This window comes from Balaenoptera borealis (genome assembly GCF_965194805.1).
Source record: "Balaenoptera borealis genome assembly, chromosome: 8".
Lineage (NCBI taxonomy): Eukaryota > Metazoa > Chordata > Mammalia > Artiodactyla > Balaenopteridae > Balaenoptera > Balaenoptera borealis.
Window position 1 is genome coordinate 55,745,245 of NC_138865.1, and position 7,938 is coordinate 55,753,182.

Below are 7,938 nucleotides of genomic sequence, written 5' to 3' on the forward strand. Positions count from 1 at the left end.
GTGACAATCCAGAGAAGCCTCAGGAGGGCGAGGTTGAGTCTCGGGGCAGCAGCATTACTAAGCTGAGGTGGAACTGAGCTGCAGGGGTATGTGGAGGCCAGGAGGAGATCCACACACCACACCAGCCATAGATGCTTCAGCAGAGGGTACAGAAAGCACGGAGGCCATGGCCATGGCTTGGAGGCGTGGGGCAGCAGAGCCACCGTGAGTAAAGAACAAAGGACAACACATGGACAAGGGCAACTCCCCTAGGCAAAAAAGCCACCAGGAATTCGGATTGCATTGAAAGAACTAAATTCAGAACTGACCATATGTAAAACTATAAGTGACTGAGTTATCTTGAAGTAGCAAAAGAAGTATATGTCACCATCAGAGGAAAAGGGGAGGCTGTGAGAAATTCCAGCCCAGTTACGGAGTAATATATAACGAGAGCTATATGGCTGTACATCTAAGCTGTGACTGGAACCTTTCTGCTACGATGAGTAAGTGTGTGGTGGGCGTGAGGGGGATAGAGATTAGTGGCACTATAAAGTTTGGGACGTTCATGTAGATAGGCCTCTATTTTCTCTGTGAATGAAGAGGCATGGTCATCTAGGACTCTGCTCCGAGTAACCAAACCCTTGGAAACACGATGGTGGCCCAAGAGCCAGTAACTCGAAGTGATGTCCAGCTCAGGCAGCAGCAACACTAGTAGATACCCATGTTCCCGCCAGGGCAGGAACACAGCATCCTGGGTTTGGATACAGGGGAGAATAGAGTGTAGCACAAGCTCTTACCCATGCAGCACATGTTTGGTTCAATGATAGCCATGCACTCCTGGAGACAAGTCAAAGAATGGCCCCTGCCTCAGGGAAGGGCAGAGGGAGGCAGCAAAGATCCACTCATATTGCTTTGACATCTGCACTGAAGTCACATCGGTTGGCTCTGTGTAGCTGACACTAATGAGGAAAAAGAGAACAGACTGAATGTTCAAGTCCTAGCTCTTCCAGCGACCCCCAAATTACAACCTGAGTCAGTTTTCCTGTCTGTAAAATGGGGAGAAGTGTAACTCCCTTAGGTGTTTGAATGAGGATCAAATGAGATAACTCATGGACAGTCCCTGACACACAGGAAGTATTTGCACACATAGGAAGCATTTGTAGAATATGATTTCCCACTCTCATTTTTGTCCACTAGTGATCCACCTGGTCATTCAGAGAATTTACACCCTGCCTTCCTTCATGATGTGAAGTACCCTTTAGCAGTCATGGTCAGTCATTTGGAATGTCAAATTCACAGGCACGTTGGACATGTTAGAAGTATAAATGTCAAGTGATGAACTACCGAAACAGTAATTGAGCTTTGACAATCCTCTCTCCTCTCTTCCTCTCAGGCAAGAACTGTTCTGTTGCATTATGTGACAACATAGGAGTAAAAGGCTGATAAGGAATTTCTTGAAGCTCCAACACTGCCCTTCAACCCAATGACAACAAAATTTAATTGAGTGGTCCTCCGTGGGTTTGGAACATTTGGGGATTTTTTCTTTCTTTTTTTCTCTTTTTTTTTTTTTAATAATGTGGGAGGTTGGAGATATCTCTGCAAGATATTTCTGCATTAGACCTTAGGTACTATGGATCTTGAGTGAATTAGAGAGAAGACGGACTAATTCACTAACTGCAGTATTCTGGTTGTCTTTTTCTGCCATAAAAAATTTCCCAACACTTTGTGGCTTAAAAGAACAATTTAGTTTTCTTTCTCATGGTTCTGGGGTTGATGGGCTTGGATGGGCTCACTTGGGGTCTCTCCATGCAGTTGTGGTCAGATAGCGGGGCTGGGGTCCTCTGAAGGCTGGATAGATGCTTGGGTGGGGACGCTGGGGACTGGGTGAGCATCTCTCCACTGATAGGGCCTCTCCTTTCTCAGAGAAAATGGTAGGACTTTTTTCTTAAGCTTGACAATTCATTTCGCTGGAGGTAGCATTAGGTGATTGGGGATAATCCCAACTCTTAATTTGGATGGGAGGCGGGTGGGCGCAGGCCTGAGAAGGTCCCATGGAGGCAGTGGGGCACAGTGGTTAAGAGCAAGGGCTTTAGAGGTGGAGACCTTAGGCTCTGTTGGCTGCTTTGCCACTTTGTCAGCTCTCCTGCTCACGAGCTGTGTGGCCTTGGAGCAGATCCTTATCCTCTCTGAGCTCCATTTTTCCCATCTCTAAAAGAGGCTGATAATGCCTACTTTGCCTTGCAGACTTAATAAGGCAGTGAAGTACAATGTCCCATGTTTAGAGGATGCTTGGTAAGTGTTCGATGATGGCAGGAGGAAGTATTTCAGAAGCCAAAAGCGGAGATGCAGCCCAACAACCAAGAAATCCCAGTGCTAAGAAATTCAGTCGGTTCCAGGATCTCTGGCAATGACTAAAATCAAATATTCCCTGTGCTACTTTAATCCAAGAAGGAAAAGCACACTTTTGATGAGCTAACTTGGTTATGGTTACTTGTTTCCACCTGCATCCATGTCCTTGTAGGGTGTCCCCGAAAGAAAACCATGGTTGGGGCTTAGTCTGGTGCTTTATAAATGAGGGTTTATTATTATTACTATTATTATTATTACAGAGGTTGTGTTTGGCTCTGGGGAGAGGGGACACTCAGATCACAGCATACTCTAAGTGGGTGTGTGCTGGGAATGCCCACTGCTGGTCCTTTGTACACAGCACCTTTCCCATAAACTGTCAGATCTCTCTGTGACAGCTAAATACATGCTTTAGACATATTTTAAAAATCAGGCATGCCAGGCCCAGCTCGGATTTCATCTCACTGAATCACCTTCTGTGTTGGGCTGTAGGAAGAAGGCAACAACCTCAAATACACATTAAGTTGCTTTCAGGTAGAATTACAGGACAGGGGCTGGGCTGGGGAAATGTTCCTATGATTTAAGGACATCAGGGAGGACCCTACTGCTTGAGTGTTTCAAGAACTATAGAAATTGGCAAGCATTTTGCGTTTTTTTTTTTTTTTTTTTTTAAATCTTTGTAGGGCTTTAAAACTCAACTTCAAGTACTGGTTAATAACTAGATAGGCAGCAACAATTTATATCTCCATCAATATTAATGCTGGGGACAAGCCCTCCACCCAAGTGACAGGAAAGCATCCAGAACTAATTTAAGTCCCCAGGCAGATTTAGAAAATTATTATGCCTCAACAGGGGGTAGAGTTGAATCTATCTGCTTTTGGCCCACTTTGGAAGATGATCTCTTCCCACTACAAATAAACAGATGACGGATAATGCAGGCCAGGGGTGGAGAGAGCCTGACTAGGTAATTTTAGCCATTGACACATAGATATTTTTGCTGCTCAACAAGATCAAGGCTAAACTTGGAGTGGGCAGAGTTCCTCAGCATCTTCCGTGGTCAAATATGCAGCTTGGCCATCAGTCAGGAGAGGAATGAGCACAGAGGATGCACCCCCGTCAGCTCAGCCACATGGCTCAGCCAGGCTCTTCACGACAAGGAGCTGTTTGTTTTTTTCTTCTTCTAAGGGAAAGGGCATTTTTTTCAAAAGACTGGCAATAATCCTTGGCCGAATTTGGATTATGAGATCAAGGAATAAAATCATCAGCAAGATTAAGTGGAAATAGACATTGAGGCAATCAGTTAATCTAAAATTAGATGAAGTGAATACCTAAGGTCATTTAACAAGTATTTCTTGAAGCCTGAAGTATGTACTCATCTGTGATTTCTGAATCTATTTTATTTGAACCATGTAGAGATGGAAATGGATTTCCCAAGGTAATTAACCACCAAAATGATGTGACCACCAAAAATTAAGCAAGGCTTAGGCAGCATTAAAAGAAGTACAGAAACTAGAAAGAGGAAAGTGATGTCATTGCTCCTTTCTGTGCTGTGGGCTCCACACCACATTTTAAGAGGGAGGAGTGATAACCTGGGGCATGTGCAAAGGAGAGAAGCCAGGATGGTAGGGAGGTGCAAAACCCTGTCACATAGAGATTGTTCAAGAATGGGACTATTTGGGGTGGGGGGGAGGAGTGTGCTCAAGGGGCAAAGGGACATGATGCTTCTCTTGTTTTGTTTTATTTATTTTTTAATTTGAAAGTCAGTCATGTGGTTTTAACTTGTTTGTGTAGAAGTTCCAGGACAAATCCTGAACATAAGCTGCAAAAAGTCCCTCAAGTACAGAATGGGGTGCCCCAGCGGCTGTGAGTTCCTTGCCATGGTGAGGATGGATGGTCCATTGACGGCGGTAGGGTGGAGGGATTTGAGCAGTGGATGAAACTGGATTCAGATGAGATGGGGTCCAGAGGCAGCGGGGTGCAATTGCTACATTAAGAGCTCAGCTCTAGAAACTGACAGACTTGGGAGCCTCATCACTTATTTCACATGACACTGACCTCTCTACTTCTCTGAGCTTCAGTTGCTTCATCAGGAAATGAAGAGTGCCTGTCTCATAAGACTGTTTTGAGATGTAAACACATTAATGCATATAGAGAGCTTGACATGCTGCTTGGAACATAGTGCTTAATAAATGGCAGCTATTCTAACAATTAGTCATGAGTATTAGGCGTTTTACTATCCTGATAGTCAACTTTCCAAATTCTCTAGATTCAAGGAACTTAACCTATAACATTACGTTTCCAGCCACAAGGCAGCAGACAATTGATACCCTAATTCATGCTCTGGGATCTAGCTTGGAGGTGAGAAGCAGGAAGAAAGCAGTAAATGATGAAAGAGGAGAAAGAAATGAACCTGGACCCACATGCTCACAGCCAGAAACAAAGCAGGGTGGGACCCATGAAATCAGGCCATGAATTTACAGGGAGTTCACTATACTTTGACTTTTATGTGATTACTTTTTTGTCTGGCTTTTGTAGGACTAAAATATCTGTTGAATAACAAATAGGGGTTTTCCTGAAAGCTGATGCTTGTGGTGATTTTACTCAGTGACAGGGAGACTACTGGGGAAAAGGTGGTTAGAAAAGGGAAGTATGTGTTTACAGTTGTGCAAGGAAGATACTAAACATATAAGCAACGCCCTTCACACCATCCTCAGACCCAGCCTCGCATCTATTTGCATGAAGGTATAACCCATACATACAGGCACCAAACAGTCCTTTCTCGCCTACTCTTCCTCCAAGCTCTGCTCCCCAGCTCTTAGTATAATTAATGTAAAAGGACAGCTTTGCTCTGGGAAAGGACATTGGCTTTCCCTTGAGCAAGGACTTTGATTTGAGGACCAGGTGAGTGGATTCTAGTCCCACTGGGCTGGTTTGACTTGAACAAGTCACTTAATGTGTCAGTGTTCTCATTTACATGGCAAAGGGGGTAACCTAGCCCTGACTGATCTTCAAGAGGTTCTCCCATCCTAATGGTCTCTTACTCTCTAAAGCAGAGAGTAACAGCTTTCTCTGAAGTCTAGCATCTAATCCTTAGTTACCTGGCTCATGAACCACAATCCACATGAAAGCACCCAGATACTTATGATGTTAGAAGAACTGGAAGAAACCTTGGAAATCAAAGAGCCTTTCCCCTTCAGTTTATAGATGAAGAAACTGAGACTTGGAATGATAAAGAAATTTTACCAAAGATAGACAGCTAATTAGACGTCAGGCCAGGACTAGGGCCTAAGTCCTTAGAAATTCAGATAATCATTCCCACACATGTGTATACACATACACCATATGCCACATGGTGATATTTTAAGAGTGATATTTGTTGAATATAACTTAGATGCCATAAAATTCACCCATATTAACTGTACAATTCAATAATTTTTGAGTAAATTTACAGAGCTGTGAAACCATCATCACAGTCCAAATTTGGAATATTTTTATCACCCCATAAAGATTTCTTGTGCTTATTTGCAGTCATTCCCTATTCCCATCACAGGCAAACATTGATCCACTTTGTGTCTCTATAGATTTACTTCTCTGGACATTTTATATACATGGGGTCATACAATACATGGCCCTTTTCCCAATTTTAGAGGGAAAAGCAGTCAATCTTTCACCAGTAAGTATGATTCTAGCTGTAGATTTTTCAGAGAATCCCTTTATCAAGTGGAGGAAAATATTTTCCATTTCCAGTTTATTGGAAGTTTTCATCATGAGTGAGTATTAGATTTTATCAGATGCTTTTTGTGCATCTATGGAGATGATCATGTAGGTTTTGTCCTTTATTCATATCATCTTATTAATATGATATTACATCAATTTTGAGATATTAAGCCAACCTTGTATTCCTGGGAGAAAACCTACTTGGTCATGGTGTATAATATTTTTATATGTAGACAAATTCATTTTGCTAAGATTTTGTTGAGAATTTTTACATCTAGACTCATAAAGGGTATTGGTCTGTAGTTTTTTGGTGATGCCTTTGTCTGGTTTTGGTATTAGGGTAATACTAGCTTTATGGAATTAGGTGGGAAGTGGAAGAGTCTGTGGAAGACTTTTTGAAAAATTGGTATTATTTTTCCATTGAATGTTTTATACAATTTACCAGTGAAGACATCTGGGTCTAGACTTTTCTTTGAGAGAATATTTTCAATTACTAATCAAACTCTTTGTTATGGGTCTATTCAGATTTTCAACTTCTTCTCCAGTCAGTTTCATTCATTTGTGTCTTTGTATGAACGTTCGTATTTCATCTAAATTGTCTTATTTGTTAGCATAAAGCTTTTTTCATAGTATACCCTTATAATCCTTTTAATTTCTATAAGGGTGGTAGTGATGTCTCCTTTTCCCTTCCTGGCTTTGATAATTTGTGTCTTCTCTGGTTTCTTTGTTTGTTTTTGTTTTTGGGTTTTTGTGGGGTTTTTTTGGTCAGACTAAATCAGGTTTCTCGGTCTCAGTACTATTGATATTTGGGTCCAATAATTTTTATTATGGAGTAGGCTGTCATGCATCATAGGATGTTTAGCAGCATCTCTGGCCTCTACCCACTAGATGGCAATAGAGTGTATGCGTGCATGGGCACGCACACATACACACACACCAAGGTATGATAATTAAAGATGTCTCCAGAAGTTGGAAAGTGTACCCTGGGGTGCAGAATTATCCCCGGTTTAGAACAACTGGTCTAGATAAAGTTTTAATTTTGTTGATCTTGTCAAATAATCAACTTTTGTTTTCATTGATTTTGTCTTTATTTTTTGGCTGGTTTTTCATTTCATTGGTGTCTGCTCTAATCTTTAATTTCCTACTTTCTACCTGCTTTGGGTTTAATTCACTCTTTTTTTCTAGTTTCTTAAATTAGAAACTAGGTTATTAGTTGGGGGTACACAAGGTGATTTTAAGACAAATTATATTTCAGACAATTTGGATTTTAATAAAACTAGCCTCTTAGCTTGAAGAACTGTTTGTATATTAATAAACAGAAAATGGTAAGGAAAAGCTTTTCCCCAGCCCTAAATCTTGCCTTCCCTAAGCAAAATATAAAGTAAAATGAACTTAGATATAGTGCATTTCTAACCAGCTCTCTTACCTAATAATGCTGGTTTCCCTAAATGACATGAATTGTCAGCTTTTTCTTGAAACTTCTTTTTCACCTCCCATCTACATCCTGACCTCTTTTCATTCACTTACGCTGATTAGCTAACCTGATTGAACAATTGCTGCTGATTATGTAAGAGGATATTATCTTTTCTAAGTGCTATAAATAATGAATGAGACATGCAAGTGATTAATAAACAGTGATTGCTAAAGTAATCACTATCATAGTGGTGGAGATGCAGGCAATGAAGGAAGTACCTTTTGGAACAATTAGACTTTGAAACAAGGACATTTTCAAATCATGAAAGGACAGAGGAGACAGCATCAGGCACATTAGAAAGGAAAACTTAGTTTAGTGGCCAGACTGATGGTCAACCTCCATTCCAAGAGCAGGTGCTGAAGCTGGGATGGAGTTACTGCCAGGAGCTAAAGGGAGAGATGACTTTAAGCCTCCTTAGCAAG